Source organism: Monodelphis domestica, chromosome 4, assembly GCF_027887165.1.
Source record: "Monodelphis domestica isolate mMonDom1 chromosome 4, mMonDom1.pri, whole genome shotgun sequence".
Lineage (NCBI taxonomy): Eukaryota > Metazoa > Chordata > Mammalia > Didelphimorphia > Didelphidae > Monodelphis > Monodelphis domestica.
In genome coordinates, this window is record NC_077230.1 from 436780746 (window position 1) to 436806669 (window position 25924).

General features: G+C 39.7%; 1 pseudogene; it reads left to right on the forward strand.

Annotated features, from left to right (window-relative positions):
* Positions 1–4833: 4833 nt before the first annotated feature.
* The window catches only part of LOC103106295 (zinc finger protein 850-like), a 56689-nt pseudogene continuing 35598 nt past the window's right edge, over positions 4834–25924 (forward strand).

Here is a 25924-nt window from a genome sequence, read left to right on the forward strand (position 1 = left end):
CAGGGAGGTCTAGCCAGCTCCTCTGTCCAACACCCCACCCTCACCTGAGCTGAGGCAGGGGCCACAGGAGGGCTCTCATGTGAGGTAGTGCACACAGCTCAGGCACAGTAGGATGACCCCAGTATGTGATTTCTGGGGGAGGGGGTTCCCTTCATACAATTACTCCCCTTCCTACTGCCACTTTTCTTGTTCTACTGCTCAGTAGGTTTTTTACCCCCCCCAGCCAACTTTGCCCTTCCTTATATTAACCCCCTCCCCACCATCCCTTCTTATTCCTCCAGAGAGTGCCCTAGTGAAGCTGGCAGTTGTTCCTTCTCTGAGCCAATTCCAATGATATGAATATTTAAGTATTCACCATCACCACTCTCATCCTCCCATTATAATAGGTTTTTTTTTCTCCCTGTGCCTCTATGTGACTTGATTTACCCCATTTTGCTTTTCTCTTCTGATTTTTCTTAGGGAAATCTTTTTCCACCTCAATGTTTTTTTTGTTTTGTTTTGTTTTTGCATATCATCTGTGAATTTCAAAACTACTCAACCCTGTTCAAACCATTCTTTAAAGGATGGGATTTGGCTATTTCCTGATCAATAACAATAGAGATACTTGGAATGACAGAATCAGGTCTTAGAAACTACAATCTCCACCCTACTCAGAGTAACAGGATTTAGGAGGGGCTGCAGCAAAGCTCAAGATTTAATTATTTGAGAATATGGCCTTCAGCAGGCCTGTGCAAACGTGACAGACCTCTGGGTGGTCCTGGGTGAAGCTAGAGCCACCATTGGCACAGGTGAGACACAGGAAGTGAAGTAGAGAACAGCTGAGGAGTCTGGGGACTTCCTGTGTGGAGGAGAGGAGGTTGTTGGAGGCTGGTGCTTGGGTGGAGGCCCTCAGACTGTTTCTCCATTTTGGTCACTTGAGTGATAGGAACTGATCTCTTTTCTTTGCTTCGGCTATCCAAGTTTAGGAATTACATAGCTGAATTCCTTGCCGATCTTAAATTAATATATATTAGTCTTTTAAAATGATTTCCATATCACACATCTTAAACAGTGTAGAGCCTGATAAGCAGGTTCTACAAGGAGGGGGTTGTCCTTTGTGATAGGGACCTGAGGAGAAGTAGGGAATCGAGGAACGAGGGTGAAGAATGACAGACACGGACAAGTCAGTGTTTGAATAGGGCAGGCAACCCCTATGATTTTCCCCTTGGGAGGAAAATATGAGGATCGATGGAATACGAGGTAGAGGTTAAGATGGAGTTAGAGAATGTAAGCCGACAGGGGCTGTAGCCTCTTTATTTGTTGATTTGTAATGATCAATAATAAATCTCTTAAAATATAATATTATTATTGAGATTTAGTTTTAACTTTTACAGTAAAGCTATGCAGATATTTTTTCCACAGTTTGCTTTGGCATACTGAATTTTCAGCCAGCCACCAAGCTCTTCAAGGCAGCTCTGGCAAGCTGCCTCTCTCCAATTCAGCTTTGGCAAGCTGAGTCTTTCAGAGACCTCGTTTGAGCTCCTTTTAAAGAGAATTTTCTCCTGTCACCTCCCCTAAGTTCTTACATCTACCAATCACAGTAGATATTTTCCAAAGGACAGACCATTCTTATTTCACACCTGAGTAGACTAAACTTTGGAGTAATTCACACCTGAGTAGACTAAACTTTTGAGTAAGTTTCTCCCCTCTTTACCCCTTGCAAGTTTGCAAGTTGCTTGACTTTTTAGTAATTAATTTGACCTTCATAGGTACTTAGCACCCCTTTGTATTAAATCTAAAAATAGACTTAGCTTAAGTGCTTAGCCTCACTATAAGTATGGGTTAAGTGCTTTTCATTGTTCAGTAAAGAGTTTACAACTTTATCTTCCCCTAAAGTATGCTTAAGTATGGGTGGAGTAATGTTAGAGTTCTCACATCACTGATCAAGTAACTTCATTGTTTAAAATGGGGAATGGTCTTGACCAAATCTTATGAAGTAGGGTCTGAGATTTAAGATTTTTTTAATTTTAATTTAATTTTATTTATTTATTTATTTATTTATTTATTTTATTATATAAATAATATATTATTTATTATTTTTATTAATTAATTTAAAATTAATTTTAATTAAGATTAAGATTTAAGATTCACAGGTCCTAAGTAATGAGTAAATAGAGGTAGGTAGGGGACCGGACAACTGAAAAGTAAAAACCTTTTCAGTGAGAGAAAAATGGTAAAAGATAGGACAGTCTTAGGGAGATTGCCAAGTTAAGATGTGCCTGAAAAGAAAGCAAGATGAGGAATTTCAAGACAGAAACATGGGACACAAAGCTTCAGGCTAGAGGAAGAAGAAGTTCACATGAGAGGATATTGATCCACATAGGAAAGAAGTGAACACAGTTCCTAGGGATAGTCCTTGAGGATTTAATGGAAAGCCTGGAAAAATTCCCCTCCATATGAACACTTTTTTACAGTTTTGTTGTTTTCAGTGGGCAGGTATGAAGATTGACACACAGACCCACAACCTATGGTCAAAATTTGAATCTATTATATGGTTTGTGACAACCTCAATAAGACTTAACAAGAGAGAATTCAAAGGTGATGAGGATGTAGCATAGGCTGCCTTATGGCAACCAGAGGTAGAAAAGGGCAGAAGGAAACAGAGCATTGGCTGTAACAGTTACTGCAGCAGAGAAGGGAAAGGAATCAAGGGAAGAGAGAGAGAAGACTTGGGAGCCACCAGAGTCTCTCCCTTCCCTGTATCTGATTCCTCCTGCACCCTAAGCACCACTTGCTCTTCCTGGGCCTCCTGTGAGAGCATCTGCACCCCAAATAGAACCAGAGCCAATACCAGTGCCTCCTGTGGCAGGGAAGCTAAGGGGTTACTAGAGGACCAACTCAATTTCCCTTTTGGGAAACAAGCTAAGCAGTATCCACTCAGGGAAGTGCCAGTAGAACAGGGGTCAGGATACATTAGACCGACTTTCAGAGCCTCTGAGGCTCAGAAATTTAAGAGAGAGGAAAGACCTGCTGGAAGACCCAATTGGGCTGGCAGAACAACTTAACCAATTTCTGGGACCAAGTATATATACATGGCAATTTTGTACCACCTCTTTTCAAAGGGAGAGATCAGATTAGGCAAGGTGCTATAAGGGTTTGGGGCCATGAACGAATTATTCCATAGTCCCAAGTGAAACAAGGGGTGGGCAGACATACTCCCTTCAAAGCCGTCACTGGGAAGGTAACAAAACTGATCAGGGAAACCTGAGGGGCCTTGGGAAAATGATAATTCAGGGGAGAAAATCAGTAGGGACCCAAAGTCAGAATCTAAATGAGAAAAGTGAGGCAAAACAGAAGAAGGATGAGAATCCCACTGAATTTTTGCATCGACTAAAAGATCCATTTGGCAAACATTCGGGTTTAGATATGACCTAGCCTTTTGGACAAGATGTGTTAAAGACTTTCTTCATGACCAACATCTGGCTGGACATCCATAGGAAGCTTCAGAAGATGAGGAGTGGCTGTGCAGGCCATTAAATGAATTATTACAGCAAGCCCAGTTAGTATAAGTGAGATGAAAAAGATTATACTCCAATTCATGAAACAATCTACACTAATACACTAAATTGAGACAGATTATAAAAGAGGAAGTGAGGAAGGAAGGACAGCTTAGGAGAGGGATGAGTTCTAGGAAGAAATAAAAAGATGTTCAGTAAGACCTATGTGCTCCCTTCACATGTTACAAGTGCGGCAAGGAAGGACACTGCAAAAGGAAGTGCCCCCAACGAGATTAAGAGCATAGAATGTACTCCCTCTCTGAGATGGAGGACTGAAGGAGTCAGGAGCTCTTTGAAGTCCCTACTCAGAGCCTTTGATAACACTGAACATGGAGAGAGGAAGTAGAACCCACTTTCCTGAAAGATACAGGGGAAAAGATCATCCCTTAGTGTGTCACCCCAGAGACTAAACTTTGTAAAATGAGGCTTGGGTGACTGGGCCAAAGGAGAGGCTTTTCTTGTCCCCATCACCCAACAATGATTTTGAATCACACTTTCAAGGTAGATGTTAACTGTTTGTTGGTTTCTGTGGTTTGTGAGCCTGTGTTGTCATGTGTGCACACAAAAGGAGGGTTGGGAAAAGAAACCTCTAAGAGACTTTGAGGGACATCTCCCAGCTTCGCATTAATCTGGAAAATGGGAGAGTAGACAGACCCCAGAACGTACTGGAGAAACTCAAAGAAACGTGAATTTGGGGACCTCCTAAACTTTAAGACCATCTAACTAAGGGGAAAAGGAACTTTGCCCTCTATGTTTAACCGGACAAAGACAAAGGAAAAAAAGATCTGTGCAATAGTTTTCCTCCCATCCTCCCCCCCCCCCCACCCCTTTTTCGGCTACCAGAAGGGAGATTTGATCCCCCAGTTTCATAGCAGGGTGCGGCCAGGTGGTCTGGTGCCCACAGAGCCAGGCCTGGAGGAGGGAAGTCCCGGGTCCTGGCTTCAAATGCGGCTCAGATACTTCCTAGCTGTGGGACCCTGGGTGAGTCTTCTGCCTTGGAACTCCCCCTCGGTCAATCCTGAGACCGAAGGGAAGGCTTGGCCAGGATCCGGGCCACCCCCTCCCCCGCCATCTCCAGGAATGCAGTGGTTTCTCCCTTCGGGATTTCAGCGCCTTAGTGCACGCCGATCCTCAGCCCAGAAGGAGCTGAACCGGTGGAGGGACGTCCCCAAACGATCTCGTTTCTCCCCTTACGGATCTCAGTTTCTCCTCCCGTAAGCCCGGGCTGTGGCCGAAAGGTGCCACAGAACCTGCCAGTAGCAGTCCAGACCCCAGTGACATCCCGGAAGGAATCGCCCCCATTATTCCTCCACGGGACGGCGCCTAGGAGTTCTCACAGGTTCAGCTCCTCGCCCTCCAGGGCGCTAAACCCAGGGGAGAGCGGAAGAACTGCATTTCCCAGAATGCCGTTGTCGTGACGTCACGCATACCTCGGCCCCTTCCTCCTATGGCAGCCCTGGGGCATACAGGGCATGTCAGGATCCAGACTGAAGCTGGCTGGAGGGAGCCGAGGTTTGCTTCTTCCTCCTCAGCTGGGTGAGTGGGAGAATGAAGGCGCGGGGGTGGGTAGCCGTGCGTGGGTGCAGCGGAGAGTGTGCGTGCCAGCGCGGGTCTGTGAGTGAATGTGTCTGTCCATCCCTTGAAAAGGGACAAACACGGAAGTCCCCTGTCAGGCCAGGCCTCTTGGTTAGGACCGGGAACCCGGGCGGGGCTTATTCCTCTCCAAAAGAATGCTCACCAAATGCTCCTCACCAACCGCCACCCCACCCCAGCCTCGGAGCCAGGAGGCAGCTGGGGGATGGGCAAGGGGGCTGCTCCGTGTCCTTCCCCAAAGGGTCCATTCGGACAGGAGAAGCAGCCAGGGGAGAATCAGTTAGTAAATTAAATTCATTTCATGAGAGAAGAATTCAGAAAATAATATAAGATATAACCTATGATTGATAATGAAATAATGCGAATATTTAGAATATGTGTAACAAATGGCAGATCTTTAGATCCTACTGGAAAAGAGGAAAATGTGGCTACAACTTGGGAGACTATTGCATAACAGTTAAAAAAGAGCGAACCTATTTGGAGCTTAGAGTATGAAATTGTCCAAGAATGACCATGTGACCTGGTACATCAGAAAGGTTAGCTGACATTGACAGAATGATGCATGTAATCAACAAGAAGCATGTAGTGGAAAGTTAGTGCGTGAGGGAAAGACTGTCTAGTGCTGTGGACAGAGCATGCTCAGTGACAAGGATTCAGTCCTAGTCTAGCTACAGGGAAGTTGGCCAGGGCACTCCTCTCTTCTGAGCTTATGGGCTGAGTGAAAAGTGTGATGATGATGCTGAACCTCCCTGTGTCACAAGTGGGGTGAAATTCCAGTGTGATTGTACGTGCAGGTATTTCTAAATCCACCACACTATCGATGTGACCAAATGGTGTATCCAAAGACTGATTCTGCCTACTGAAGTTAGAAAAGTTTTCTTCCTGAACGGGAGGGAAAATAGAATGAAAATCAATTTATTATCTGCCACAGAGAAAAGAATTTCCATTTCTCTGTGTGCTTCTTTCTGTGTATAAACCCTTATTTATCTTGCGTAGATGCAGACAGCACGTTTGAAGTGATGGATGACCACCACGCTGAGCCTCTGTGGAACGTGGAACCTCTGTGGAAGAGTATGACCACGTAAATTCAGGAGGGATTTTTCCTTTGACTTCAATTTAAGAAAAATCTGTGACTGATAACAAGAGAGAAAAAAAATCCAAAGAGTGATTCTGAATTTGATGAAGCCGGAAAGAGATTCAGACAACATTCAATTCTAAATCCGTGTAAGAAAGTGACCTCAGGGAGTAACTGTCCTCAGGATAGTGAATATAACAAATTCTTTCCTGAATTGGTAGAGCTTCCTCAGTCCCTTTGGAAATCTCCTGAAATGCACAAGTATCAGGACAGCCTAAGAGTAATGGCCTCCAGATGAAGTTCAGACCTCATTAGAAATTTAAAAATTTATCCTGAAGAAATGCATTCTATAATTAATAAAGGAGGGAAGACCTTCCCACAGAACTCTAAGCTTGCTGGACATCAGAGAATCCACACTGGTGAGAAACCTTATGAATGTAATCTGTGTGGAAAGACTTTCACCAAGAGCTCTAGTCTTACTAAACATAAAGGAATCCACAATAAAAAGGAACCTCATGAATTTAAAGAGTGTGGAAAGGTTTTGAAAGAGAAAGACAATCTTGCTGAACATCAGAGAATCCATACTGAAGATAAACATTTTGAATATAAACATTGTGGAAAGGCTTTCACAGATGTCTCTAATCTTATAGAACACAAGAAAATCTACCCTGGAGAGCATGGTAAAGGAGAAAGGGAAAAGGTGGTGGATAGATTGGGGAAGGGAGATACCATCAAGGATTGGACTGGTGTTTGTGGCCCAAGTGAAGTTCTAGTGCTGGGGTGGAGTTTGAGGGTAAGATTTAAGAAGGAAAGATAGATAAGATCTGGAGGTTCTTCTGCCCCAAGTGTGATTTCTTCTTCTCTTAAAGCATAAATTGTCTTTTGCTTCTGGAAGTTAGTTCTGCTGTTCAGGTAGCCTCTAGGACTGAGATAGTACCTCTCCCTGCCCCCTTCCCTTTTCTTTGGGCCTCATCTTCCCCATATGACCTCTTGACCAGCATCTGCCAGTTATGCCAGGAGCAGACCTGCCTTCTGGGCTTGCTCCCAGCCCATACTATATATCTAAGTTCCTCATCACTTCCCAAAAGTGAGTGTCAACCCCACCTTTATCCCTGGATTACTTTTGCCCAACCTTCATGTCCCCCCCATAGTATCAGAAGATCTGAGTAGGGGGTCATTGAAGTTCTGCCTCGTTTAATCCTATCTGGTATCCCAAGCCCCTCCTGCCTCTTGGGTCTTTGTAGGATAGGGGAGGTGAATGAGGCCAAAGATGGAATTAGTGAGGATGGAACATTTTCCTGTTCTGTCCAACTTTATTTCTAAGCCTGTCCCTCCCTATTCCCCTCAGACTGTGTAGAGTCTCCCCTGAGGACAGGGGGAGGGCCTTTTCATCCCCTCTGAAACCTCACCTTCTATAATTCCCTATAGGTATTCAAAGAGAAAGTTTCTCCACCTTGAGTATTCTCCTCCCTGAAGAGCACCAAAGTGTAGCCCTAGGAGAGACCTTGGAACCAGAAAGAATGACGCCTGACACCCAGAGACCCCCATCTCAGGTGAGTGCAATCCATATCCAGACCTGACCAGCTTCACCCTAGGTGGAATCCAGGAGAATTAAGGAAGCTCTATCCTGTTAAACTTGAGGTATCCTTTGCAGTAATGTCATCAGAGCAGAAATTTTCCTCCTAAATCACTTTCTTTGACCATTTCTTAGATCTAGTCAGTATGCATTGAGCAGGTGGCTGCTCTCTGCCAAACACTGTGCTAACCTCTCGGGGATGCAAAAGAAGGATATAAAATTGCAGTATGTTATGGGAAGAAACCATGTGAGCATCTATGTCTAGAAAAGCCAAATGCAGTATAGATGGGAGCCGTCTGAGAGGGATGGCCCTAACAGGCTAAGACACATCAAAGCCAGTGTTTCCTCAAATCCTCAATATGACACTGGATATCTCTTCTTCACTTGGATGGAAACAGTCTGATCCCATGTAGAAAACAGATTGTGTGACTTTTTTCAGTAAAGGAAATGTGGTGATTTGTAGCCTTCAGGAAAGTCTCTACCCAATCCCCCCACTCCTAATGAGGATAACAGGCATGCTCAGAAAAGCTATGAATATTAAATTATGTTCCCTTAAGGTAGAGTGAACTTATTAAAGCACATGTGACATGACACAGGAGGGGTAAATATGACTAGAGGAGAACATATTATAGGTGTGTTGGGAAGTTGTACACCTCCACTACCCAGCCAGTGGAGAAAGGAGGGAGGACTCTGTGGCCAGGTATGTGGAATAAAAGCTGCTTGTGCCAATCCAGGTATGTGCCTACTTGTTGGAGACCTGCTCTTGCAAGAACATCTTAATAAATTACTTTCCTGCTTCACTGTGGTTTTCCATTGAGTTCTACATAAGACTATTGTTTCTTACAATCTAGATAAAAGTATTTCAACTTTTTTGGAAATTAAGTAGGAAATTCCTTTTTCTTTATTTTTCCTTATTAATGATTAGTAATGTTTTTTACCCAGAATACACAGTACTTGCCACCTTCTCACAAACTCTTTACAAAATGCCCTTACTAGATCAATTCTGACATTTGTGATGAGGAAGAATTTCAGATCATCTCTCTTTCTCCTCCACAGAATCTCATACTTTACATACCATCTCCCTGATTCCATAAGGAGAAATAATTCAAAGTAAGACACTTCTCCAGGTTTTACTATTCCAACATGATTCTCACTTCAGATACAAATGCTTTTCTCAGTATTCCATTAGGCTCTGAATGACTACTCTTCAGTGCTGGTTCTGATGCTATTCAAGGTTAAAAGTTTGGGGTAAATTCCTTGTGTGCTTCAGTTTCCTCCTATGTGTTGATGAGGGTTGATGATTTCTGAAGTCTCAGCTCTAAATCTCATGACTTTTGCTGATTTAGGAGTCAGTAACGTTCCAGGATGTGACTGTGGACTTCACCCAGGAAGAGTGGTGCATGTTGAACCATTCTCAGAAAAAGCTGTACAGGGAGGTCATGCTGGAGAATGTGCAGAATCTGCTCTCTGTGGGTAAAGACCATTTCCTCTGGTAACTCTGAATCTGCCATTAAAGGAATGTTTTCATTCCAGGCCTAATGTGTAGCATTTTGAGCCTTTTATCAATTATTAAAAAAGCAAATGTGCTGATCTCTCCACGGGATCCTTTTGCTCTCTGGTTTTCATGAAAAAGATTTTCAAATTATGTGATGGGAAACTGAGACATTGTAGTTCCTGAAATAGTCTCTTTTCTATTTTAAGTAGCTTAAGGTTAAAACTCAAATGAGTATTACATATTCACAGTCTTGAAGCTAATCTCAGACATCATTTAGTTTAGTTTCAAATTGAGCTGGAATCTAGTCTGCAAACTCTTATACCCATGCAGCTTTTCCTTGCAGATGGATATTGACCCTCTACCTGTCAAGGCAGCCCCTCTTTCTTTGGCATGAATCTAGCCTTTAGATAAATCCTGTTTAGAAGTATAAAGTGATAGCTCATGGTCCCTAATTCTCCCTAGGCTATCACAATTATCATGATTCTTCCCTCAGATTCCAGCCCACATGATAGAAAAAGAAGGGAAAGGAATAAGCATCCCTATATATATCTGCTTTATGTCCTGAACTAAGTAAAAGACTATAATTTTTACCATGTGGTCTCACAACATACCTGTGAGTTTGGCATTATTATCATCATATCACAGTTGAAGGAACTGAGGCATACAGAAGTTAAATGACTTGCCTAAGGGCCAACCAGTTCCCCTGTATCTGAGGCTGATTAGAACTTGTCTTTCTGACTCTTAAGATCAGACCTCTTCCCCCTACACTGCCAGCTGCCTCTAATTTCTAGGTAGTAGCAGCTGTGGAATGTGCCCATCCTTCTATGACAGAGGAAAATGAAGATGAAATTTTCTGATTCCAAATGGGTTTAATGATCTCTGCCCCTCTCCAAAGGTGAATACCGTGGAAATCATCCTTGAGGCTACCTGGGAACCATCCCATGGTCCTTGCTTGTATGACCCCTTTCCTTAAAAAGGACTAAATTATCTATTTCTCTGTGTTCTAAATTTTTCTTTATTCCTTATATCTAGGGATTTCAGTTCCCAGAGAAAATTTGATATCCAGTTGTCAGCAAGGGGACTCACCGTGGTTGTTAGAACAAAAAGGCACAAGGATCTTCTGTTCAGGTGAGTGAGATGAAAGCAGGTACATAAGGGCTACTATCCAAAGAGACCTCTATGTGTTACAGGGAAGGAAGTGCTAGACTTGGGGCAGTCAGGTCTGACTTGGAATGTGCTTGTAGACACATTTTAGCAGTGGGATTTGGGGCAAGTAATTAAATTGCTGAGCCTCTGTAATAAAGAAGAGTGGGTCAAGCTCCATGGCCTGTCACTTCCTTTCCAGTGATATAATATCCTCTAAGAAGTCTTTGTTGGTAACAAAGCCAACAAACATTTATTAAACTCCTTCTATGTGCCAGGTCCTGTGATAAGTCCCAGGAATACAAAGAAAGTCAAGGGAGAAGCCCTGTTCTCAGGGAGATCCCTATCTAATGAGAGAAGCAACATGCACATAGTTATGTGCAAACCCACCATATCCAGGATATATTGGAGCTAATCCAGACAGGGAAGGCCCCAGGGCTAAGGAGAAGTGGACAAGACTTAGTGTGGGATGAGACTTGAGGGAAGCCAGATAGGCATTATCAGCCTGAGGGGTAGCAAGTAAAAAACCCTGGGAGTCAGGGGGATAGTGTTTCCTGGTCAAGAGACAAAAAGAGTCCTTTACCACTGATCATTCCATGTGTGGAGAGGACTGAGGTGAGGGATGACTGGGAAGGTAGGAAAGGGGCAGAGAATGAAGGGCATTAACAGTCAGACCCAGAGAGTCTTATATTTGATCCTGGTGATAGGAAGATAAGGGACTTTCTTGAGGAAGGAGTAACTTGATTAGAAGTGTACTTTATGATGATGAATGTGACACCTGTGTGCAAGATTGAGTGGACTGGAGAGAGACTTGAGGCAGTAAGACCAAGAAGCAGGCCCTTGGAACACATCAGGATTGATCCCAGAAAGTAGTAATATTCAGAAATATGACAATGCTTCCAAAATAATCAGAATGGAATATTCTGAAAATTATCTGAAATTGACAAAATTATAAGTATAATCAATAAGAGGTGTTTCTAGGAAAGTTAGAAAATTCAGTAGGGAAAAACTGTCTAGTACTATGGACACAACATGCTCAGTAACAGGATTTGAACTGTAGTCCATCTGCAGGGAGTTTGGCTTTATTCTGAGCTCATGGCCCAAGTTGTAAATTATGATCACAGTGCTGGACTTCTCTGTGTCATGAGATTTTAGTGTTATACGTGAAGATATTTTCAAAATTCGCAGATATAATCAAATGATGTATTCAAAGACTGTTTCTGCCTCCTGTTTGAAAAGTCTAATTTTAAATTAGGAAAATAGAATAAAATCAATTTACTTTCTGCCATCAGAGGAAAGAACTTGCTGTTTGTTTCATTGTTATATCATCATTTGTTTTCTACAGATGCAGAGACCAGTTTTGAAGTGAAGGAGATAACTACAAAGCCGAGCATTGTTGTGAAAGGATCTGGTAAGCAAAGATTTATGAATGAGGATCCCTATGCCTTCATTTTGAGAGAAAGCTATGAATCTAATATCAAAGTAAATAAAAATCCAAATAGTGACAGTGAATTTTATGGAATTGCAAAGAAATTCACACAATATTCAATGCTAAATCAAAATAAGAAAATGACCTCTGGAAATGATTATCATCAGAATAATGAATACAACAAGTACTTCCCTGAAAAAGAAGAACTCCTTCAATCCTATGTGAAACCTTCAGAAATACCCATATATCAAGATTATCCAGAGGAAATGGCCTTCACTTGGAGTTCCAGCCTCATTAAACATCCAAAAAGTAATCCTGGAGAGAAGTTTTCTGTGAGTAGTAAAGATGGGAAGGCCTTCCATCAGAATTCTGAACGTGCTCATGATCAGATGATCCACACTGGAGAGAAACCTTATGAATGTAAAGAGTGTGGAAAGACTTTCACACAGAGGGGCTATCTTGCTAAACATCATAGAATCCACACTGTAGAGAAACCTTATGAATGTAAAGAGTGTGGAAAGACTTTCACACAGAGGGGCTATCTTGCTAAACATCATAGAATCCACACTGTAGAGAAACCTTATGAATGTAAACACTGTGGAAAGGCTTTCACACGGAGAGACAATCTTGTAGAACATCAAAGAATCCACACTGGAGTGAAACCTTATGATTGTAAAGAATGTGGAAAGTCTTTCACATTTAGTTCGCAACTTGCTAAACATCAGATAATTCACACTGGAACGAAACCATATGAATGTAAACAGTGTGGTAAGGCTTTCTCACGGAGAGATGGTCTTGCTTTACATCAGAGAATCCACACTGGAGAGAAACCTTATGAATGTAAACAGTGTGGAAAGACTTTCACACAGAGGGGCTATCTTGCTAAACATCATAGAATCCACACTGGAGAGAAACCTTATGAATGTAAGCAGTGTGGAAAGGCTTTCACACAGAGTGGCAATCTTGCTGAACATCAAAGAATCCACACTGGAGAGAAACCCTATGATTGTAAAGAATGTGGAAAGTTTTTCACATTGAACTCACAACTTGCTAAACATCAGAGAATTCACACAGGAACGAAACCATATGAATGTAAACAGTGTGGTAAGGCTTTCACATGGAGAGAGGGTCTTGCTGTACATCAGAGAATCCACACTGGAGAGAAACCTTATGAATGTAAACAGTGTGGAAAGGCTTTCACAGCTAGCTACAGTCTTGTTATACATCTGAGAATCCACGCTGGAAAGAAACCTTATGAATGTAAACAGTGTGGAAAGACCTTCATACAGAGTTCTGGTCTTACTAAACATCATAGAATCCACACTGGAGAGAAACCTTACGAATGTAAACAGTGTGGAAAGGCTTTCACAACTAGTTATGGTCTTGCTACACATCAGAGAATCCACACTGGAGAGAAACCTTATAACTGTAAAGAATGTGGAAAGTCGTTCATATTTAGCTCGCAACTTGCTACACATCAGAGAATTCACACTGGAGAGAAACCTTATGAATGTAAACAATGTGGAAAGGCTTTTACAGTGAGGGGCCATCTTGCCAAACACCAGAAAATGCACACTGGAGAAAAACTATGACTGTAGTCAGTTTGGAAAGGCTTTCACATATACCTCCACACCTGCTAAATGGCAGAAAATCTACACTGTGGAAAAACTTCATGATGGTTATGTATGAACCTGAGCTTTTAGTTGCTACTCGGCTTATTTAAGAATAGTCAATTTAGATTTAAAAAAATGTCAAATTCTCTAAGCCAGATAATTAGTTTTATTGGGAGAGGGCCAAATCCTCCAATAAAGCCGGACTCCTGATTAATATTGGAAGACCCCAAGCATTGTGATAAACCTAATTTTATAACCTCGAGAAACCGTCAAGTTTTCCTTAAAAGTATAAAGAAAAGTATAAGACTAGTCATACCCTTCAAAGGATGAGGACACCCAGCAACACTGTTCATTAGCTAGTTCAACTAGGAAGCAACTCTTATTTGTCCATAGTTATATTAGCTTAGTAGATCTTTTGACCATGATCTAAGAGTCATTTGATGATTATTGGGGGAGAAGGATGTTTTCTGGACCTACTCTGGATAAGGATGGGTTTTAATGGATAGCACCATGTCTTTTTATGAAACTAAGGTCATAGCAAATGATGACTTATACCTGAGCACAAGTTAGGTGCATGATACATGAACTCAAAAGGGTCGTCCTAACTCTAAGAACTAAGTTAAAACAGTCTAAAAGCTTTACTAAAATATAAGTGAAAAACCCTTCTAAAATCACGACTTAATACTAATTATCGTAGAACTATAATTATGATTACCTGAAATATATTACTAACATTAATATCTAATTATGTATAAGAGTGTAGGGGTATTTTCTCACTCACAAACAGAAGAGTATTCACATGGGAGAGAAATCTTAGGAGTCTAAGTAATGTGGTAAAGCCTTCAGGCAATAACCACCTCATTCCCATTCCCTAGAATTGCTATTAATTCGAAATCTTTGCACTTATGAATGAGGAAAGACATTCAAAAGGAGTCCAGAGCTTGCTAAATATGAGAAAATGTCTTTTGATTTGGTATATATGGATTCCCTGTGGGAAGACTTTCATCCAGAGATAATCTCTTACATGGTACAGAGAAGTCTAATGTATGTGCTCAAGGGGAATGTGTTTTTCTCTGGGGGAGGGTGATGATTTTTAATTAGAGAAATACAAATTAAAACATATAGCGACCCCCCACGGGAGTCCTACAACATTTATCTGTGCTTAATGACCTGAGGTGGGGAGAGGGAGCTAAGGAAATGTGAGAATAATAATGACTCAAAGACAAAAGTAGAAACACATGGGGAGTAATGTGAACTCCAAGGAAATAAGAAGAACAAGAGTATAAGTGGGGAGTATCAATCCCTTGATACTCTATAGACAAGAGAATCTACTTTGAGGGCAACAACATCGCTAGAAAAGTGGGGGAAGTAACCACTCCCTGGTGCTAAGGCACTGGGGTGACAGTGTAGCTGGTTAAGGTGGGTCTCTACTCCTGGTGCCTCTATAGCAATAGAAGGCACTGGGGCAACCTCATCGCTATGAAAGAGATACAGTGAAGCAAGAGAGTAAGTGGAGAGGAGGGAACAGAGGGAGAGAGGAAGTGAAGGGCAAGAGAGTTAATTCGAGAGACCTTGTAAGAGAGTGTAACATTTAAAATGGTTGAAGGCCTTAAACTGTAGTGAGTAAAATAGTGGAAGATATAAATTATAGTAGATATAAGAGTGGGTGAGTAAATTTGTGACCGCAGAAAATATGTTTCACTACAGTGTCTTGTTTTAAATCAAATATAAGGTGGTCGCCAGGGAAATATTCCCAATTATGAATATACCCAAGTCAACTGGGTTTTATAGAGAATTTAATTAATAATACAAGAAAAGGGAGAAAGAGAAAAAGGAAATAAGTATGAAGGGCCTTAAGCCAACATGGCTTAGACCTGAATCTTAAGAGAGAGAGATCAGTCAGTCAGTCTTTTATCACTCACCACAAGGTCTGTCTTAGCAAGGATTCTAGTGACAGAGTCTCCTCAGAGAGCATTCCAGCCAGAGTCCTTCTCAAAGAGCCTTCCAGCCAGAGACTGTTTCAAAGGGCCTCTCTCAAGAGCCTCCGGAGGGACAGAGTCCCCTCAGAGGAGCTCCAGTGAGACCTCCTTAGAGATTGTCCTCCAAGAGCTTCCCTTCTCCAGAGCCTCCTTAGAGATCTTCAAAAGGATTTCTCTCAAGCCATCCTCATCAGAGATTCTGCTTTTTCTTATATAGGGGTTTTTCTCCTATGTCACCTCCCCTAAGTCCTTACATCTACCAATCACAGTAGACGTTTTCCAAAGGACAGCCCATTCTAAAAACACTGCTGAGTCGACTAATCCCTTTAGTAAGTTTGAATCAGAAAAAACTTCTGAATAGGTTTTCACCTCTTTGCTCCTGGCAAGTTTACAAGTTGCCTGACCTTTAATAGGTACTTAGCACCCCTTTGTATTCTAAAAATAGGCATGGCTTAAAGAACTTTTTGCCTCACTATAAGTATGGGCCCAAGTACCCTCATTGTTTAGCAAGGAGTTTTTTCCCCTAAAGCAGTCCTAAGTACAGGTGGAGTAGAGGTCCTCCCATTTCTGATCCAAGTAGAGTTCTCACATCCAAAATGGGGAATGTTCCCAGTAGGGAATTGTTGCAATGGAGAATTCCCCAATGTGGAAATTTTTAACATTCACAAGTCTGAGAAATTTCAAGATTCACAGAGTGTTGGTAAGAATGAGTTTCGCACGGGCTCCCCAGTATTTATTGAGGGTTTTAGGAATATATACTTAACATGACATTGGTTTTAACATTGGTTCAATTGATAATGACGAGAACAAAAGAGGTGGGGTTTGCAAATGAGTGTAGTCTGAGCCAAGCAATGCCCTAATAGAACAGCGATATGTTAATGGCAACACTCCAAGCGAAAGTACCCGCTTTTCGTAAATGAAAGTACTCTGAGCATATCACTAAGGCAACGTGGCTGTCCACACCCAGCGCAAGAATTTGCCGGTCCATTGCTAGTCCATTGGACTGTCCCTTTAACATCAAGAAGTCTGACCATGTGTCTGGTAGTACAATATCAATGTATCAATCATACTTCCCAAATGCGAACATGCCTGGTATGCTACAAAACATCTCTGAGGTAGCACCTCACTCTAATCATGTTGCCTATTTTGACAGAAAAGGGAAATGAGAAAATCTGTGGGAAATGTGGGAAAATTGAGACACTAATGAATGTTGAGGTAATTCTGATCTGATTCAACCATTTTATTTTATTTTATTTATTTGTTTGTTTAGTTTTTGTTCATAATAATCACTTGATTTCCCTCCCTCCCCTCCACTCGCCCTTCCCACAGCCAACACGCAATATTATTGGGTATTACTTGTGTCCTTGATTAGAACCTATTTCCATGTTGTTGTTTGCACTAGGATGTTCATTGATTCAATCATTTTAGAGAGAGCAACTTGGAAGTATTCTTAAAGGGCTATAAAAGTCTCCATACCCTTGAACCACAATACCATTACTATGCTTATATCCCAAAGAAATAAAAAACAAAAAGGAAAAAGGAGCTGTCTGAACAAAAACACAAGAAGCAGCTCTTTTTGTGGTGGCAAAGAAATGGAAAATGAAGAGAAATACATCAATTGGGAAATGGCTGAATAAATTGTGTTATGTGATTGTACTGAAATACTATTGTGATATGATTCATGAGAAGCCAGAGGATCAGTAAAACCAGGAAAGACTTCCATGAACTGATGCAGAGTGAAGTAAACAGAATCAAGAAAACACTGAACACGCTGATAGCAATGATGAACAGTATAATGAGCAACTCTGAGTATAACTTAATTATTCTAAGCAATATAATGATACAAAAAAATCCCAAAAGACTGCAGATAAAATTTTTCATTCACTTCCAGGGAAAGAACTGATGGAGTCTGAATCTGGACCAAAGGAAAATTTTTTCACTTTCTTAATTTTTTTTATTTGAGTTGCCTTCCACAAAAGGATTGCTATAGGAAAATACTTGACATGATTGCACTTGTAAAAGTTTTACCCTTGGGTGGGAAGGATGAGAAAAATCGAGATTCAAAGAAAATATTTTTAGATGTAGGGTATTGTGTTTGCATATATGTGGAGGGAAAGTAAAAGATTACATGGGGGGGGGGGGGGTTGGATGGAGGAAAGAGTAGTATGATCAGTAGAGGACAGAATTCTTCCTGGATTGAATAAGTTTGAACACATCATACTGGAGTCAAAGTTTCTAATTCACAAGGGAAAGCCTCTTGCTGCATCACAGACTTCATTAGGTTTCCACATAGAGGAGATCTCATTAAACACTCCACGTTTCATAATGTGCATAAATTACTACATAGTTGAGGACTTTTCTAAAATTCTAACGTTTCTCATTCCTCCTCACTACTTCACAACATTCATCTATTACAGTTTCTTCACTCATTCCCCACTTCATTGGCACTACCTTTGTTTCCTAATGTTTGCTGGCACATACAGATCTTTAAAAAACAAGCAAAAAAAAGTGCACGGGAAAGATTTTGGAAGGGATCTAAGGGACTGAACCCCTACTGTTCAGACCATTATGTCTAAGGACTCTAATGAGTCAGCTGATCTCTGGGTCTGAGCAGAGATCCAACCTCTGTGATGAGGTAATAAGGGAAAAGTTGAGGTCTCTAAATCCATCTCATCTCTTGAAATATCAATCAAGCAGGACTGTCAGGGGACATCCTACAGTTGAGCTGTCAAGCTAATAAGAGACAAGACACAACTTCCTTTATAAGTAAGAGGCAAGATGCTTTTTTCATTTTTTTTAAATTTAATTTTATTTAGTCAATTTAGAATCATATTCTTTCCTTCCCTCCCCTACTGCTACCCTTCCGGTAGCTGATGTGCAATTCCACTGGGTTTTACATGTATCTTTAATCAGAACCTATAAGACACCTTTTTCTTTGGAGTCTGGTGAAGGACACACGTTCTTTCCTCATAGAAATTGCATGTCCCCATTAATAAACCATATTAAGCTTGGATAAATGGCCTCATATTCTTTATTGGTTAAAATCTGAATGGTACACTATAAAGCACTTCACTAAGATGTACAAAGTTCTAATTACTCTTCCTTCTGATAATAATTATTCCTTGAATCAAAGAGTCATTATAATGGAGAAAGGGACAAGAATTTCACCTGCTTTTCCAGGTCACAAGCAAACAAAAAGATTTAAACCAATCTCTTCAATTATTTTCCTTTCAAATATAGCCAATTAAATATTTGCTGGGTTTTTAAATCATCAATATTATACAATGTTAAACAATATAATATTATACATTAGATTGTGTTGTAATGTTACAATATGTTGTTGTATCATTATTTATAATAATTGTATATTATTGATTATAATTTAATATTATTATAATTATACTGTAACCCTAACAAATGGTTTTATCATTTTCATAAAGGATAGCCAAATAACTTCAGAATGAAACTTAATGCTTCAGAATTAGATTTATAACTGAAATTAGAATTAAAATTCAAGAAATAATACTTTAAGATAATTAAAACACATGTTCAACAGGGCTGAAATAACATGATTTTTCCAAATGTGTATTTTTTCACCTATTTTAATGTTTAGTTCATAATCTAACATCCAGATTGTGAGATAAGCTGCTTTTCTACATCATATCTTTACAAGCATTTACCCAATTTCACCTTAACATAAGCAATAATTTGAGTTTGAAATATGAAAAAAAATCAAAATTTTAAATTCTCTTGTAGAATTCTAATTATTACCTTTTGCATTTTTATTTATTTTATTTTATTTATTTTGAATATTTTTTATGTTTTTGTGATTTATGAGTTTTTCCACCCCTCCTTTCTCCCCTTTCCCAAAGCTGACAAGCAATTCCACTGTGTTATACATGTATATACATGGGTTCAAAACCCATTTCTGTATTATTCATATTTGCAGTAGAGTGATCTTATAAATGCCAGAACCCCAGTCATACCCTCTTTGAACCACGTGATCAATCATATGTTTTCCTTCTGTGTTTCTACTCCCACAGTTCGTTCTCTGGATATGGATAGCATTCTTTCTCCTAAGATCCTCTGGATTGTCCTAGATCATTGCATTGCTACATAGAAAAGTCTATTACATTTGATTGTGCTACAATGTATCAGTCTCTGTTTACAATGTTCTCCTGGTCCTCATTTCGCTCTGTATCAGTTCATAGAGGTCGTTCCAGTTCACATAGAATCCCTCCAGTTCATTATTCCTCTCAGCACAGTTTAGTATTTCATCACCATCAGTTACCACAATTTGTTTAGCCATTCTCCAATCAAGGGACACCCCTTCATTTTTCAATTTTTTGCCACTTTAAAGAGAGTGGCTATATTTTTGTACAAACATATTTCTTTATTATCCCTTTGGGGAACAGACCCAGAAATGGTATGGCTGAGTCAAAGGGCAGGCAGTCTTTTAAAGCCCTTTGCACATAATTCTGAATTGCCTTCCAGAATGATTGGATCAGTTCACAACTCTACCAGCAATGTCTTAATGTCCCAATTTTGCCACATCCCCTCCAACATTTATTATTTTCCTTTGCTGTCATATTGGCCAATCTGCTGGGTGTGAGGTAAAGAGACCATACCAAAGGTGGGCTGGGAGGTAAGAGGGGCCTGGATTAAGAAGAGTAGCCTCCTCACAGGCAGGATGGGAAGACAAGAGGGTGTTTTTCTTGCTAGATGTAACTAGATTTAGAAGGAAGAGCTGAAGGAGTCAAGCCAGAATAGTCTGGATCTAAAGATGTAATAACCTCTTGGCTCAAGGAAAATGATGGCATTGTGTCAGGGGTTTTCGTCAACCAAACTATTTTCAGGGGTGGTGGGTTTGATTGACTTGTGTGAATAAGGGCAAGAGCAAAGAGAAATCTGAAGTTTGAAGAGATGTTTCAGAAGAAGAGCAAATGGATTCTTTGCAAGACCTGCGGGGAAAGGGAGAGAGTTCCATCCAAGTTCAAAAGCAGTTGGAACCAAAGAGAAAAAAAATCTTCTTATCTGGGACTCTGGATCTGGGTGGAAGCAGTACCAATCTCAGAATCCTTTTGCTTGAATTGAATGAAGATCACAGTTATCTACTGAAGCTAATTTTGGGATAAAGACTCTTTCCCTTAGGGGAACTCAGAGCTTAGCCCTGAAGAATTTTCCTTGATCAAATCCTCAACAGTTCTATTAGGAAAGAAGTAGTAGGAACTTTCCTCTTCTTTCAACAACCCTACACTCCAATAAATTAGACACCTTGAGTTATACCAGAGATTGATTCAGAGTTTATGTAGTAGGAGGGGAATTTTAATCTATCAATTCAGAAGGAGGCTGTGGGAGAACAGACTTAGTCTAGACTGCCTAACTCCATTGATAACAACCCAGCTCAGTGAAAGAAAGAGGAAGTGCCACATAGAATTCAATCCCCCAACAGCTGTTCAGTGATTCCTTCTCTTCTAAGACCCCCTCTCTATTACACTTGTGAAGATGATATACCTATAATAGCCAATAAGTATACCCTTTAGAATTCTTATAGCCAATTGCCACTTTTAGTTATTTCAAATGAACCAAATGTTGGCCAGCTAAAGGATTTTACTACTCATGATTTGCACAGTCTCTTTGCTTCCTTCTTTGACATACCATGTTCTTTTGGGAAATTAGGATCATCCCAAGAATTGAATAGTTTGTTCAGGGGTGAACCTGGAGGAATATTTCCTGATTTCATCTGGTTTGTTGCAATATTTCCCATCATGTCTAGTCTTTTGACTCTAAATTTAGGGAAAAAAAAAACGCTAGTCTAGTCTTTGTGTCTTAATCTGTTTAGGAAAATTCCTGGGCCTTTTTGCCCTATCTGAGTGAGGCATCTGCTCTGGCTGCTACTGCTGAAGAGTTCAGTAGCTGTGTACAAGTTTGTTACTGTAAGGAGCTGTTTTGACTATTGCTCAATGGTTAATTCAAACAATGAAAGGATCCCAAAATATTGGGGAAATGGATGGACTCAAACTGGCTAACAACCTTTAGAGAATTTAATAATCTAATAATTTAATTGTAATGTTAAGGGGTCTTCAGAAATAATTTTAATTAACTAGTTGTTTCTGAATGGATGTTTTCTTTATATTTATATTTTAAAGAATGTTGTATTAAAGTTAGAGAAACAAAGATATGTTCTTATCAAGGTATTTCTATGAAGCAGGAAGCCAAAAAGAGCTCCTGCAAAATTCTTCACTTTAATTTACTTCCACCAGAACAATCTAGATTTCTTGGTGATGTTCTAGACCCAAAGAAGTTTTACTTAAAAATATATTTGCCAAGGTTGAAAGATTTGCTACATCTGTAAAAATTGTGACAAATATCCATCAGTTCATAGTTTTGTTTTTTTGTCATATAGCAACTTATATGAAATATGATAGTGGGTTTATTTGCTATTGTAATTAAATGGGATATTATAACTGGGGATATTGATACTTTTTGAATGTGCATTACATGTTGTACTATTGTTCTTTATAAAAAACTGTTACTTTGTGAAAATCATTTGCTTTGCACTCACAGTGGATCATGGCCAGGTATGAAGAAGAAATGGATCTCGTTTTTAGTGAGAAACCTTGAATTCTACATTTCCTTAGCTGACATAGTGTCAATGATTTTAAGTTATATTTTTTTATTTTTAAAACTCTTATTATTGTTTTTGCTTGCATGTGCAATATACTATTTCAGTTTTATTTTTTCTTTCTTTTTTTGTATTTGAAGTACATGTCACTAGTATTGAGATTTTCTTTAGCTATTTTGATTTTACAGTAATATAAGTTTAAAATATATTTGCTATAATGTCAATCCATATCCCAAAAGCTTTAGACTATAAAAATAATGCCACTGATTGTTTAAAAAAATTATGGGAGGGGGCAGCTGCGTAGCTCAGTGGATTGAGAGCCAAGTCTAGAGATGAGAGGTCCTAGGTTCAAATCTGGCCTCAGACACTTCCCAGCTGTGTGACCCTGGGTCACTTAACCCCCATTGCCTAGCCCTTACCACTCTTCTGCCTTGGAGCCAATACACAGTATTGACTCCAAGATGGAAGGTAAGGGTTTAAAAAAAAATTATGGGACTTTGCTTACTGATTCTGTCTGATTCCAGGACAAGAGAATATAAAAAGTCATTGCACAGTACCACAGAAGCACAAAGCTAAACTGCATAGGGCCAATTGAGCACAAAGTCAAAGAGACCAACCAATCCTGATGCGATTGATGAAAATTTTGAGCCAAGACAAGAGGTTTGAACTTGATTGGGGTTCAAGGTTGTGGCTGTTTAACATGTGTTAAAGGCAGGTGTTCCTTGTCCCACATTCTACCAAGTATCTCAAATTTGGCTCTTACCTGGCTCCCATAAACTAGTCCCTTTTCTTTCATGGTGTGGCAAACTTATAGTCCTGGCTACTAATTGGGTAAATGCGTAATTGCTTAAATCATTTTAATTGAGCCCTGATTCAAGGGCCTGTTATGGATTTATTTTTACTTTCATTTAAAATTTTTACACATAAGATTTTGATAGTCTATATTTCATCCAGAACTTATTTTTTATTTGGATTTTTAAAAATATTTTTTTATTTCTCTTGCCAATTGATTCATATACCTCATAACTCAGCCATGCATCCCTAAGTGATCCCTGTGTCTTTCAACACCCTCTTCAGGGGGGAATGTATTATAATTATTTTAAATTGCACAATTCCTTTTGAAAGTGATTTTAGGTTAAGAAACATGCTACCTCTCCAAATCCAGAAAATGAACTCTTCTTAGAAGGCACCATGAAGGTGCCTCCACAGAACACAAGCTACATCAAAAAAATCCAGAATGAACTTTGGGTGTGGTTGATTGAACTGATGATTGATTGAACATTTAATTTGAATGTATACTCTTATGATTAAAGGGGACTTCCCCCTAACTGGCTTTTTCTCAATGTGCCTAGCAATTATTCGTTTTGTTCTCTTTTCCTCTTATCCTCAAATTATTATAATTTCAAAGTTGGTATGTTTACAAGACTCACTGGAGAATCTAGCCTTCCTTGGGTCAGGGGTGGGGGGATATATAATTGAAAATCTGTTACCCTAAAAAAAGAACTACATATCCCAAGAGCCCACTGACTTCCTGTCATTACATACTTCCTATAGACAGAGGATAAAGGGCATGGGCATTGAGGCTTCTCCTCTCTCTGATGTAGTATCAGCATTGGTGGTGAGTGGGGTTGACTAAAAAATGGCTAACCAGCCATGGGCACGAGATCCTTATTTTGTATCTTCTTTATTCCTTTACTTGTAATGATCAATAATAAATTTCTTAAAATGTAATATTGTTACTGAGATATAATTTTAACTTTTACAGTAAAGCTATGCAGATATTTTTTCCACTACTATAGGGATCAGGTTCCCTATACCTTCCACATCTTCCCCATGCACTCTTATTTTGTTTCTTTGGCAAGATCTATATATGCCAGCAAAAAACAGGAAACAAGCAAGTGCCAATTCACTAGGGAATGGCTAAAAAAACTTTAATAGACGAACACCAACAAATAGTGAAGAAGAATGACAAGCATTCGGATTTCAGAGAAAAAGTCCTTATCATTGCAGTATTTTTTGCACAGTATGAAATTTGGGGCTTAATGAGGGTTCCTCTGTGGGACAGTCTTTGAAGTTTGTGCTATAGCAAAATGCCTTTCCTGGCGAATTGGAGATAGTGATTTTTATCTCCAGCATAAAGTATCCAGTGTATGTATGAGTTCAAGGCCTTTCCTATAATCATTGCCTTTATACCCCTTCATTCCAGAAAGAATATTGTTCACTACTAATCATACAACTCTTCTTCATCATTTCATGTTTTATTTTTTGGCAATTGTGTGTAAAAATAATATCCAAGATTTTTTGAAAAATTTGAGTCTTAGATTTTCTCCCTCATGCCCAAGAGATATTAATCAATCTTATATAGATTTTGCATGTCACACCAGTATAAAACTCCAAGCTAAATAGGTTCATTCGTTGAGAAGAGGCCAGTCTCACAATAAAGCCAGATTCTGGTCAAGATCAAGACAAGGACCCCGAGTCTTAGGAGACAGCCTTTTTTGATGGAGAGAAATCTGATGACAGTGACAAAGTGATACAGTCAAAAATTAAAATAAAATGTATATACAAATCTTTAACCATCAATGATGCAAGTACTGAATAAGTTGGAAAGTATAAACGTAATCACTTTAGGTGGTAGCCCAAGTCTGGTTGACTTTTTCAAGGCCTCTGTAATATGGGGTTGGGGTTTAATTGTTTTCCTGCTGACAATTATTATGAAACACTCTGAGTCAACAGTTGAATGACTGATTTGGAGCCAAGAGCAGCCTTCCATTTCCTTTCTGACGGTCTTGAGCTTACACCCAAAGCAGACCTCTACCTGCTTCCTGTCTTGAGCTTGCCCTGAAAGCAGCCCTTCACCTCCCTACTGACTATCCTGGGCTTGGTAGAAAATGTTGGATTACAGGTTTAAGGTCAAAGCGCTTATCAGCAAGATTTTATACCACCCTAAGCTATATATTTTCTTAGCAAACTATATTATTTGCTTATTAACTCAAACAGTAATGATTGTGTTATTAAAATAATCATAAAGGCTAATACTATAGCAATAATAAAAGGGGTAGAGGGTTTCACATTCAAAATGTGCAATCATATAAAATATTTTTCCATATTGCTCCTCATATAGAACTAAACTGAAACAAAGAAAATATCAAAAAGTGAAAAAATGTATCTTTGGTCTAGATTCTATGAGTTCTTTGGAAACTGATGACATTTTTTATTTCGATTCTTTTGGGATTGTTTTGGATCATTGTATTATTGAGAACCACTCAATTCACAGATGTTTTGCATACAATATTACTGTCACAATGTGTAATGTCCTCCTGGTGCTGCAAAATTCAGTCTGCATCAGTTCTCAAGTCTTCCCAGGTTTTTCTGAGCTCCTCCTTGTCCTCATTAGTTATAAAACAATAGTATCCATTACAGAAATATGCTACCATTTACTCAGCCATTTCTGAAGTGATGAGCTTCCTCTTACTTTCCAGTTCTTTCATCACCACAAAAAAGCAGCTTTCAGTGATTTTAAAAAATGCATATAGATCCTTTCCCTTTTTGTCCCTTAAGGCCCTTTTGACAGAGTTCCAAATTGCTCTCTCCAGAATGGTTGGATGAGTTTACAACTTCTCCAATAGATGATTAGTATCTTGATATTCCCACATCTCCTCTAACTTTTCACTTTCCTTTTCTGTCAAAATAGCCAATCTAATCAATATGGGTTGGGTCTGAGGGACTTATTAAAACGTACATTTCTCTAAAATGATCAGAGGTAGCTGAGTAGCTCAGTGGATGGAGAGCCAGGCTGAGAGATGGGAGGTCCTAGGTTCAAATCTGGCCTCAGACACTTCCCAGCGGTGTGACCCTGG